A 12,406-nucleotide genomic window follows, 5' to 3' on the forward strand; every position below is an offset into this window, starting at 1 on the left:
CCCTGGGAGAGTGGAAACATTTATTAAACTACTACTTTACCAGGCTAAGGCTCTGTCTGCCCCTAGGATGGAAGGGCAGAGCTGAGATTGTTTGTGCTGTGTGAGACACCTGATCTCTCATCCTCCAGTAGAGGATCTGCCAGAGTCCTGAGGCCCAAATGCCTGGTCTAAGCTAATGATGGACTCTGGGAAAACTTCACAACCTGGAAGGAGGAACAGTATAAATTACCTTGCAGAGTCTTTCCAAGATTCATCTCTGGTTCTTCTGTAGTGATGAATATGCAGGACCAGCAGCTATGCCATGGATATCATGGGGTTCGTTGTTGCCAGTCCCGGAAAAGCTGGTCTGCTGAGCTAGGAGAGTCCCATGTGTTAGAGGTGGGATGGACTTTGAGCCAGACTGGATGTTGTGACCTGGGCAGAGGTCCTTGCCCTGTCAGTCTTTCTGAGTGTGGATTCCCTGGAGAGGAGGAGACTCTGCAGCTCTGGCCTCTAAAAGGGACTTTCATTGTCCTGTTTTTGTTGTCCTTGAGGCTTAGTACTGTCTTCTGTGTGTCTTTCTGGGTCTGTGTTATTTCACTCAGGAAGATCTTGTTGCACCCATTTGCCTGCAGATTTCATGATTTTCAATGGCTGGGTAATATTCTTCTGTGTAAATATATCAGTTTCTTTCCCATTCTTCGGTTGAGAGGCATATAGGTTATTTCCAGTTTCTGGTTACTAGAAATGAAGCTGCTATTCACATCGTTGAGGAAATGTCCTTGTTGTATGTTGGAACATCTTTCATATGTATCCCCTGGAGTGGTATAGCTGGATCTTTAGGTATGTCTTTTCCCAGTTTTCTGAGAAAGTGCCAGATGGATTTCCAAAGTCGTTGTAAAAGTTTGCTCCCCTGCCAGCAATGGAGGACTGTTCCCCTTTCTGCACATCCTTGCCAGCATGTTTTGTCACTTCAGGTTTTGATCTTAGTTATTCTGACAGGTGTAAGATGGAGTCTCAAAGCTAATTTTGATTTGCATTTCCCTGATGAGTAAGGATGTTGAGCATTTCTTTAAGTGCTTATGCACCATTCACAAATTCTCTGCTGAGAGTTTTCTATCCCTGTGTCCCATTATTAATAGGATTATTTGGTTTGTTGGTGTTTAATTTCTTGAAATCTTTAATATGATTCTGGAAATTAGCCCTTTGTCAGACGGAGGATTGGTCAAGACCTTTTCTCAATCTGTAGATGGCCATCTCCTGGTAATAATAGTGCCCATTGCTTTACAAAAGCTTTTGAGATTCAAGATGTTCCATTTATTACTTGTAGATCTTAGAGTCTGCACTGCAGGTGTTCTGTTAGGAAGTTGTTTCTTGGACCAGTAAGTTCAAGGGTGTTACCCACTTTCTCCTCTGGCAGATTTTGGGAATCTAGCTTTATGTTTAAGTTGTTGATCCACTTGGTCCTGACTTTTGTGCAGGGTGAGGAGTATGGATCTCTTTGCATTTTTCTACATGTGGACATGTATTTGGAGCAGCACTATTTGTCGAAGACGCTGTGTTTTTCCATTGTATGGTTTTGGCTCCTTTGTCCAAAAGCAATTATGCATAGGTGTGTGGGTTTATTTCTGGGTCTTTGATTTGTTTCCATTGATCACCCAGCCTATTTCTATGCCAGTACCATGCAGTTTGTATTACTATTACTCTTAGTATATCTTGAAGTCAGGTATGGAGATACCTCCAGTAGTTCATCTCCAGACTTTGGAACAGTCTTACATCTGATGAAATATGTCCAGGAGAACCCAAATGGGTTTTGGCTTTCAGATGTAGCCTCACAGTAGTGGGTATTTCAATGTAAGGGCACAGGCACAGGTGACCTGAAGGTTGAGGCATGGGATTTTTTTTGGTAGCAAAAGTATTGCTTTGGAATGAAATGTGCAGGAATGCCACAATTTAAGCAATGGAAAGAACACGAAATGTGACAGTTTTTTTTCAACTAGGAATTATATTTGATATTACTGAGAGCAAAACTGTAAGCTTTCCTTTTTCAAATACCTACTTTATACTTGGTTCTTAAATACCTCTACCTCCCTTTCACTCACCACCCCTTGTTAGGAGAGAAAACAGTTAGTACAGACAAGGAATGCAGATTTCCATCTACTTAATGCTGATTAGGGTTCATTGGGTTCTTTAGTGCAATAACTGTCTTACTTGTGTGGATTCCAGAACCCCACTGAAACAGCAAACAACAAATGGCACTGTTTGTTTAAATCTCATTGATTTGGGTTTTTTTGGAAGAGCAGCCAGTGCTCCTAACCTAAGACATCTCTTCAGCCCTTTATTTGGATTCTTAAACCTATACCCCCCTTACAACCCTTATTCCTTCCAAAACCCCCAATTGGTAAAGGGGAGAGAATGCTAGAGGGGAAAGAAACAGAGGTCTCTTTAACTACTTCCTGTGGATTAGGGTGGTCAGGATCTTTGGGGCAATACCTCTTAGTCACCAGGATATCCAGCAGCCTATAAACCAGCAATGACAAACAGAGTAGCAGTGTGGGTGAACAGCATCAGGAAGAGCAGCAGCTTCTTTATTCTTCCAAGACCCAGTGTCCTCTCATGGCTCTGCATGTGTACCCTCTCCAGAAGACTCAAAACTAAACTATGTGCAGGTGGCAAAACCACAGCCCTGCTAGAGCACGAGACAATCATAAGTAACAGCTGTGGGCAAACTGAAGCAGCTTCTTGCTCCACACCTGGGGATAATAGAAAAAAAAATTCACATAACATGAGTGGGATTTTAAAGAAACAAAAATATTTAATACAATTGCTGATGCTATTAATTTGGATATTTCCTCTCTGTCTTTTATTTAGTTTAGGTAAGGGTTTATCTTGTTTGTTTTTCGCAAAGAACCAACCCTTTGTTTCATTGTTTCTTCATCTTCTCCTTCTACTTTATTGATTATAGGTGCAAGTGCTATTTTCTTTTGTGGGGATTTTGTTCTTAGTTTTCTGTTAGTTATCTCAAATTTCAGAAAGTGTGTTGGCAGAGTGTTACTTTTTTAATGACGTGCTTGACTAGTGTATTCATGGTGTTAGGCTTGCTGGGATGGTATGGAGTGGATGGTGCCATATGTGTTCTGTTGGAACACTCGGGAAGATCCTGAGAATTGAGAGTGATGTAACAAAGGTAGTGGAGAAGATCCCTGGTACACTGCCTTGGTCTCTATGCAAGCATGGCCTATGGTTTACCTGAAGACTTGGGAGTGGGATCCCGGAAGCAGAACAGAGAGTGAGAGTGTGTAATCCACGGGAGACTAGGACACAGGAAAGGGGAGCTGCCACTGCTGTTCTTTTGGAGTGCTAGGGGCATTGAGAATTGAGTCTTCAGTAACAGAGAGTGGAAAAGGTCCACAGAATCAAGTAGGAGAATATCATTGAACATTTATTTCTTCTTTGTGTGCTTCTTTGGAGGAAGGTATAAAAGGTTTTCTAGGAGGAAATTGTCTAGATTCCTTACTGGAGATTAGATTTGAGTGTCTATGATCTCAAACCAATTCCTTTTGTTTCTGTCTACTGTCTTATGATTGAAACTGATCATTCTGTTTCCTTCAGTGCTCACATGGTCTTCATTGTTATCCAGTCTTACTCTAAATCACAAGAAAGAGTCAAAGAAATTGCTATTCATTGCTAACCTATTTTGGTATCGTGAGGTTTTTACATTTTTAATTTTATTGTTTTTGAAGACCAAGTTTTTTTTGTGTTGATTTGGCTGTCCTAGATGTAGGAATGCAATCTATCCCAGCCTCAAACTTAGAAGTCCACCTCATATTGGCTCCAGAGGGCTATGATTCAATGTGGCCCAATATGCCTGGCAGTTTTTCTTTTGCTATGTTGGCTGATGTGGTATGCAGCTTTTTGTACATGTCAAGCATATGATACCATCCTGATTGATCTTCATCCATATCCACTCTTGAATTCTTTATTTTTATTTTTATTTTATTTATTTAGTTTTTATTAATATTTTTTTATTTTTTAATAATTTTATACATTCACTTGTATCCCAGCTGCATCCCACTACCTCTTTCCCTCCCAATCCTCCCCTCCCTCCCTCAACTTCTCCCTTCCCCCTTCTGAGTCCACTGAATTCTTATATTTGGCATAGAGTATATTCTGTTTCTCAGGATGTCTTGTATTCATAACATTAATACTGACTGAGATTTGTGAGTCATTGGATTGCAGGTGTGTCTCGTTCTTCCTGTCTCATGTATTTGTTTTGTTTTAACTGAGTGAATATGAGTAGTATTTTGTCTGTATGTGTTACTAGGCACCTCATATGTACATGATCCTAAAAATAGTCAGCAGATGGCCTCAGAATTTCAAAATTTGGAATAATGGGTAGTTGTGAGCCTCCATATAAGCACTGGCAATTGAGCCCAGTTGTTGGTAAGACAAACAAGAGCTTTTCATTGCTGATCCACCTCAACTGCCTTATGTTACTCATTTATGACCAACTATTCCAGGACTAATGTTTTCATCCATCCATTTGTACCTGTTTGAACAAGCATTCCCTTTTAGTAAGCTCTCATTAATATTACAGTTTAACCTCGGACACTTCAGGTTTATGGAAGATAGATACAGAAATATATTGAATAAATAATTCTTTGTGGGAACTTCAGATATATCACAGAGTTTGCAGTATTTTTTTTTATTTGAATGATTTTTTGTGGTGGATTCAGGTCTTAAATGTACCTCTGCATGTCATGAAACTTGTTTCAGAGACTAGGCTGGCCTTTGACTCAATGAGATACACATACCTCTGCCTCTTGAATGCTGGAATTAAAGTTATGAACCAGTACTTCCTGTTTGCCCCTGTTTTTAGGTAGTAATTTTGCATGCAATGTCTGTGATCTGTGTTCCGTAGTTTTCATCTATTTGCATGTCTTGCTTTCTTTACGTCTGTTAATTTTCATTTCTCTTGAAAGGCTGAATTCTATTCAAAGGTTGCCCAAATGAGGTGAACCTCCTCATTTAATTTCCTTTTAAAATGACTTGGTGAGTACATCGAAACTTCTGTGTCAGTAGATGTCAGGGAAGCACCAGAATTATATGAATATATTGTCAATGAAGTATACATTTACACTGTTGTCACCATTGTGCTTTCTGTTCTACTCATGTATGGGATCATTTAGAATTCAATTACCTATGCTGATGTGAATGTGAACTTCACTCGGGAAGAATGGGCCTTGCTGAATCCTTCCCAGAAGTGTCTCTACAAAGATGTGATGATAGAGACCTTCAAGCACCTTACAGCTATAGGTAAGACAGTGAGTTTTCTTTCTCTATTCAGGTAAATGGGACAACTGTTGTTACTGTTGACTTTTCTTATTGATGTTCTTATATAAGTTCACTTGGAATGAGGAAGAAAAAATCAGGCATGTTTCTAAGGTTCACTGAATATAGAAACTTAAATTTTGCCTAATTTTTAATCCTCTCTCATTGACTTTTTGGTCCATATTTCAGGCTACAATTGGGAAGAGCATAATACTGAAGAACATTATCGACTATCTACTAGATATGGAAGGTAATTACTCATGGAAGCTTATATAAATATGCCTATGAAAAATTTTTAAAGATGATTTATTTATTCATTATTTATATATTATTCTGCCTGCACATGTGCCTGCCCACCAGAAGAGGGCATGGGATTTCATTGTAGATGCTTGTGAGCCACCATGTGGTTTCAGGGAATTGAACTCAGGACCTCTGTAGGAACAGCCAGTGCTCTTAACCTCTGAGCCAGCTCCCCAGCGCTGAGAAAAAAAATTTAATATGTCCCAGAAATTTTAAAGAAAAGCAACTGTGGAAAATCAAACACCATTTTAAGAGTAGTAAGGAACATTAAATTCTCCCAAACTCATGTTCCTCACCGTAAGGTATATTATATTATTTATGTTTGCCAGGCATTTCAATGCAAAAGAAGACAGTGAAACCCTTGCTGAATAGATACTGCTGTACAAATGACATTTACTCAATCTAGAAATTATGATCTCTGAAAATGACTGCCCCTCTGTCTGCCACCCTAGGCCTGGGCAGGGCAGCTTCTAGGTTCCATACACTCTTTCTTTGGCCTAGAAGATTTTCTGTCCTTGAGAATTCCTGCTCAATCTGGCTTTTGTCCTGACCTCTAAATTGCTTTGTTTAGTCTCAAACTAACTCCATCAGTCTTTTCTAATCTTTAGCTCTTTTTTATTCTCTGCTTCATTTGATCTTCACCTTAGTTTTCTCTCTCCAACCTGCCTATTACTGCACAGTAAAACTCCCTTCTCTTTCCTGGTAGCGCCAGCCACTTTTGGGTGATTCATTTCCTCTCTCTTCTCATGAGAGATACATGTATCTTATGCAGTCAATTATTTTTCTGAATTTGTCACCTTTCCTGAAACTGAATGAGACAGCATTTTCAAATATGGGTGCTTCCTTCTACCAGCTGTTTTTACACCCATAGTTTGGGATTAAAAGCATGTACCACCATGCCTGAATCCAAGCTTTTCTTTACTGGACATTGCTCTATACCAGGCTGGCATTGAAGTCAGATCTGCTTTCCTCTGTCTCCTGGATTAAAGGCGTGTTTGTATTCTAGCCAGATCACATTGACATAGAAGGTATTTGAATGGGGTCTTTTGACAGAGCAGCCATGTTCTAAATTAAAATTCCTCTGTAAATGATAAATCATTAATCATATCCATGTTGAGATACTCTGTAGAAATCCCTATCTGTTGATCCTCTCTCGCCACTCATATTGTAAACAGCATACTCATAAAATAGGTGATAATTTTCTGTACAAAACCTACTGATGAGCAAATATTCCATAACAAAGGTTATGTTACTCAAATACCTGAAGCAAAGTTGTGAAGTTTAATCAGATGGAAATTATGAGGGTCAAGAATACTGTTGTGGAGGAACCATAATAACCATGTCTTTGAAGAACAAAAAGCAAAATTGTGTGTATGTGGAAATGTTTCATTTGTTGTTCTTCCGTTTTTATTTATATTTTAATATTAATTACTGTTTATTCACATTGTATCCCAGCTGTACCCCATTACCTCCAAATTCTCCCTCCCTTCTTCATATCCTCTCAATCCCCTCCTCAAGTTCACTGATATTTGAGTCCCTCCTCCTCTTCAGTTTGACCTTAGCTTGCCAGGTTTCATCAGGACAGGCTACATAGTCCTCCTTTGTGGCCTGCCAAGGTTGTTGTGCCTGCAGCAACGGTTAGTCAAAGAGCTAGTGACTGAGTTCATATCAGAGACAGTTCCTGTTCCTATTACTAGGGAATTTCACTTGGACACTGAGGTGTCATGGGCTATATCTGAACAGGGGTTCTAGGTTATATTTGTGAATTATTCTTGGTTGGAGTATTAGTCTTAGAAAAGACCCCTGTGCCTAAATATATTGATTCAGTTGTTCTCCCTGTGGAGCTCCTGTCCTCCCCTTGCTATCTTCCCCTTCATTCATAAAATTCCCTCCACTCTGCAGAGAATTGTTAAAGAGTATTTATTGTCTCCTCAATAGAAGTGATGATCGTGTAGATCTCCATCATTACCTCTGTGTAGAGATGCCTTTGGGAAGGATCCAGCAATGCCCACTTTTCCTGGTTGAGTTTTTCCAGATGCACATTATCATAGACTATTGCATTCTAAACTATCCTGTACATGTGTACAGTAGAAAGCATGATAGTGACAACACTATAAATTTATATTTGTTCATGTGTTCATTCATCCATTCATGATTAATAACGAATGAATTATGAACTCCTATCACCTTCGGAAAGTCTGCTCAAAAGAGAGGACTGTTAAAAATTAAACTAATAGACTTAATTAGATTTCCAAGCTCAATGAAAATATAGCCAAAGAAATCACATTACAAAAATCCATATGATTACTAGCCCTGTGGAAATTGTTGTGTTTATTTTGGTTCCCTTTATGAATGCAGTGTGATTACAACTATAGGAAAATTTATGAATGCAGTCCCTGTGTTAAAGCTGGCTCCTTCTAGTTCTTTTTAAATATGAAAAATCACTCATAGAAATGTGATGCTGTCAGTGAGCCATGTAATGAAGTTTCTTACCATCAAAGGTATCTTGTAAGGTACAGAAACCCACAATCAAGGGGGAAACTATGAATGTAAAGAAAGTGATAAGAGGTTAAGATGTAATTTCAGTTTATTATTAAACCAAATTGCAAACATAGTTTATACGGACATAAAGATTCATCAGTGGCTGGAGAGATGGCTCAGAGGTTAAGAGCACTGGCTGTTAATCCAAAAGTCCTGAATTCATTTTCCAGCCAACCACATAGTGGTTTGTAACCCTCTATACTACGATCTGGTGTCCTCATCTAGCATGCAGTCAGAACACAGTATAAATATTAAGTAAATAAATCTTTAAAAAAAGATTCATGAGGGTAAAGAATATGGTAAAGCTTACACATATCTGAATTATCTTTGCAGAAAGAAAATAATACATATTTATGACAAACCCTATGAATGTAAACAGTGTGGGAAAGCCTTTTCCCAACCTAGTAGTCTCCAACTGCATAAAAGAACACATAGTGGAGAGAAACCCTACAAATGTAATCAGTGTGGAAAAGCCTTTTCACGAAACGGACATCTCCAAGTACATAAAAGAACACATACTGGAGAGAAACCTTACAAATGTAATCAGTGTGGGAAAGCCTTTTCACACCCCAGTACTCTCCATTGCATAAAAGAACACATACTGGAGAGAAACCCTACGAATGTAATCAGTGTGGTAAAGCCTTTTCACGACATGGACATCTCCAAGTACATAAAAGAACACATACTGGAGAGAAACCCTACAAATGTAATCAATGTGGTAAAGCATTTGCATATTGTAGAAGTCTCCAAAGACATAAAAGAACACATACTGGAGAGAAATCCTACGAATGTAATCAGTGTGGTAAAGCCTTTTCAGAAATCGGTAATCTCAAACTACATAAAAGAACACATACTGGAGAGAAACCCTACAAATGTAGTCAGTGTGGTAAAGCCTTTTCACGACACGGACATCTCCAAGTACATAAAAGAACACATACTGGAGAGAAACCCTACAAATGTAATCAATGTGGTAAAGCCTTTGCATATTGTAGAAGTCTCCAAAGACATAAAAGAACACATACTGGAGAGAAACCCTACGAATGTAATCAGTGTTGGAAAGCCTTTTCAGATAACAGTACTCTCAAACTACATAAAAGAACACATAGTGGAGAGAAACCCTACGAATGTAATCAGTGTGGTAAAGCCTTTTCAAAAAAAGGAAATCTCCAAGTGCATAAAATAATACATACTAGAGTGAAACCCTACAAAAGTAATCAGTGTGGGAAAGACTTCACAACACGGACAACTCCAAAGGCATAAAAGAATACATCCTTGAGAGAAACCCCATGAATGTAATCTATGTGGTAAAGCCTTGGAACATTGGTGCAACCTTTACAGACATGAAAGAATTCATACTGGAGCCAAACCCTACGAATGTAATCAGTGTGAGAAAGCCTTTTCACAACACGGAAATCTCAAAAAGCATAAAAGAACACCTACTGAGGAGAAAACGTATGAATGTAATCAATGAGGGAAAGCCTTTCCATTTTGCTGCTACCTCCAGAGGCATGAAAGGATTCATACTGGAGAGAAACATTTTCAATGTAATCAAGGTGGTAAAGCCTTTTCACAATTCAGTAGTCTTCAAGTAAATAAAAGAACACATACTGGAGAGAACCTCTAAGAATGTAATCAGTATGGTAAAGCCTCTGCACATTGATATGATATCTGAAGGCATGAAAGATTTCATACTAGAAATAAACCATATGACTATAACTAGTAAAGCCTTTGCATGGCACAAATTTTCAAAGCCATAAAAGAAATCATACTCAAGAGAAATCCTTATGAATATATTTACTGTGATGAAGCCTTTGTAAATTTCTATAGGCTTCACTTTCATGAATGAAACATACTGAAGAGAAACTGTAAGAATGTGTCCATTTTGTTAACTCAGAGCTTTGTGTTTTGAACTATCCTGGAGATGTAATAAAGTGGTCTAATCATCCATCAACTGCATCTCACTACATAGCTTGATGTGATATGAATGTATACATAAGATTGGATTCTGTGAATCCATATGTTCTTCCGAATTATCCATATGTCATTTCATCTTAAAGTACTGCATTCTATAGGAAATATGTAATATAAAGGTTATAGATAAAGTAACAGAAAGGATATTTACTTAAAAAGAAACATTTCTAGTGTGTGTGTAAGGTTATTATGGGTTTTAGGCCATGACTGATATGTACAGAGTGGGAGACAAGTTTGTTGGAACTCCTTTGGCCTTCTTAATATGATGATTGAGGACTGATTGCCAGCTTTGGACACCAAAAGCCTTTCCTACAGCTCTGTTTCCCTGATGCTCAAATTAGATTAGTTGAGATATTACATCAATAAAATACTGTCTTCTTTTTACATTGTAAACATACTGTCATGTAATAATTGAGGGATTCAGGGCAATTTGAAGGATAAAATTTGTTTGAAAATGATAGTGTGCAGCCAGTTCTCCTAGGTGCTGAGCCATGTATTTGGCCCCATAAACGTGTCATGAATAGCCTTTTGAGGAGTGAAAGGTTAATCCTAACTTCATCTTTAACTCATCCCTGATGACCCAGAAGAAAGAGAAAATTGAGAGCATAAAAAGTAACTTAGGCTTGGTGCTGAAAGAAGTTTCTAATCCAATATCTTCACAAAAATATGGAAGTATCCAAAATTATCAGGATAGAGACTGAGACTACAAGTGTTTAAAAAGTGCATGACCACTTGACCAAAACCACCAGACTGAGTTTATCCCATACGTCGTAAATAGGCAGCAATGAGAGCCCACAAGGACACCTGCTTGAGATGATACCTAGTGTAAAAAGTGAAGAAGAATTTGAAGGCATGAAGACCAACTTTTCTGAAGTGGATTGTATTCTGCTTCCCTGATGCACACAAACATTCTCTTAGGAGCCCTGAGTGCTGAAGACTGCAGGTGCTGTGAAGGTTGTTGTCAGGGGAGCCTGAGATTCAAACAGATGTCCATAGAAGGCTAGAGAAATCAGGCATTTACAGAGACCTAAGAGACATGGAGAAGGAGATTTGGGTGTTAAAGAAAGGGAAGTAGATTTGGATGTTAAAGAAAGGATAAAATTCCCAGAGAGCAATTAATTCTAGGTCTGTACCTGAGCACAAGCTGCCTCCTACTGTAGTCTCTGTATCTACTCAGCTATGGTGGGTCAACTTTCCAGTTCTTTCACTCTTTCCTTGTCTTCTCAGATAATGTATATGTATGTCAGTCAGAATACCATATAGGCTACCAGTTGGTGGTCTCAAATTGATTTTAAATCTCTTTCCCCCATCTGTCATCACTGCAACCTCTCTGCGTGGCAGGAATAGGGATATTCTGAATGAACATTCCTATATCTCCCTTAGGTGAACATGTAATAAATCAATGGACTCTTTGAATTTCTAATCTGGTCTGGACTGTCATTGATGAAAAGACCTATTCCCCTAGATGAGATATTTTCTGCTCAATAGCATTATGTCATTCTTTGAATACCTTGCAGGAGAGAAATAAGCTGAGAATGAGGGATCAACTTATAGGCAGGAAGATTTTAATGTATGGCTTGGAGAGATTACTTAGTTGTGTATCTCTGCTCTCTAAATCTATTAAATCTAAAGGATGAACGTTTAACCATATGTTGTACTTCACACATAAGACAAGCTGCTGAGGTGCCTTTTTGACAGAAGGTTTTCTGGCTTCCAGGTTCTCCCAGGATCCTTCAGTCCCTACCTTCTAAAGGGTAAGATTGTTGTTCCCCACCTCCACCCTTAAATTTTCAGTCCAGTAGAATCGGTCTGCCCTCTCCCAGAGGTACCCAGATATTTTATTTTCTTCTATATGCTTTTCTTCTCTTTCTCTGTTTTCTGTTTGTTCTCTCTCTCTCTCTCTCTCTCTCTCTCTTTCTCTCTCTCTCTCTCTCCACCCTTCTCTTTGCCCACATTTAGGATTCCTCCATGGTAACTTCCATGGCCTTATTCCTTGGGAACTGGGAACCCTCTGAGAACTGTTTGCATAAGCTTGCAAGTAAATATTTACCATGTCTTCAATTAGCAAATATTACCTGTGGGAAGAAAGAAACAGCATAACATTATATAATCATCACTGGTCAAAATTTGTCACACTGAATAAATATGTGAATATGTTTCCAGTTTTTATTAATAATTTGTGTTTTAACCATTGTTTTTGATTTTTCCCTAGCCCCCTATATGAGGACTAGGGAAGGTGCATGGGGGAGATTGGGAGGCTGGCTGGAAATGGTCAGAATTGTAA

At 38.6% G+C, this 12,406-nt stretch overlaps 1 pseudogene; it reads left to right on the top strand.

Moving 5' to 3' along the window:
- The first annotated feature begins 8,560 nt into the window (after positions 1–8,560).
- Positions 8,561–9,586, top strand: LOC132651014 (zinc finger protein 120-like; annotated as a pseudogene).
- Positions 9,587–12,406: the final 2,820 nt, after the last annotated feature.

This window comes from Meriones unguiculatus (assembly GCF_030254825.1).
Source record: "Meriones unguiculatus strain TT.TT164.6M chromosome 13 unlocalized genomic scaffold, Bangor_MerUng_6.1 Chr13_unordered_Scaffold_37, whole genome shotgun sequence".
NCBI lineage: Eukaryota > Metazoa > Chordata > Mammalia > Rodentia > Muridae > Meriones > Meriones unguiculatus.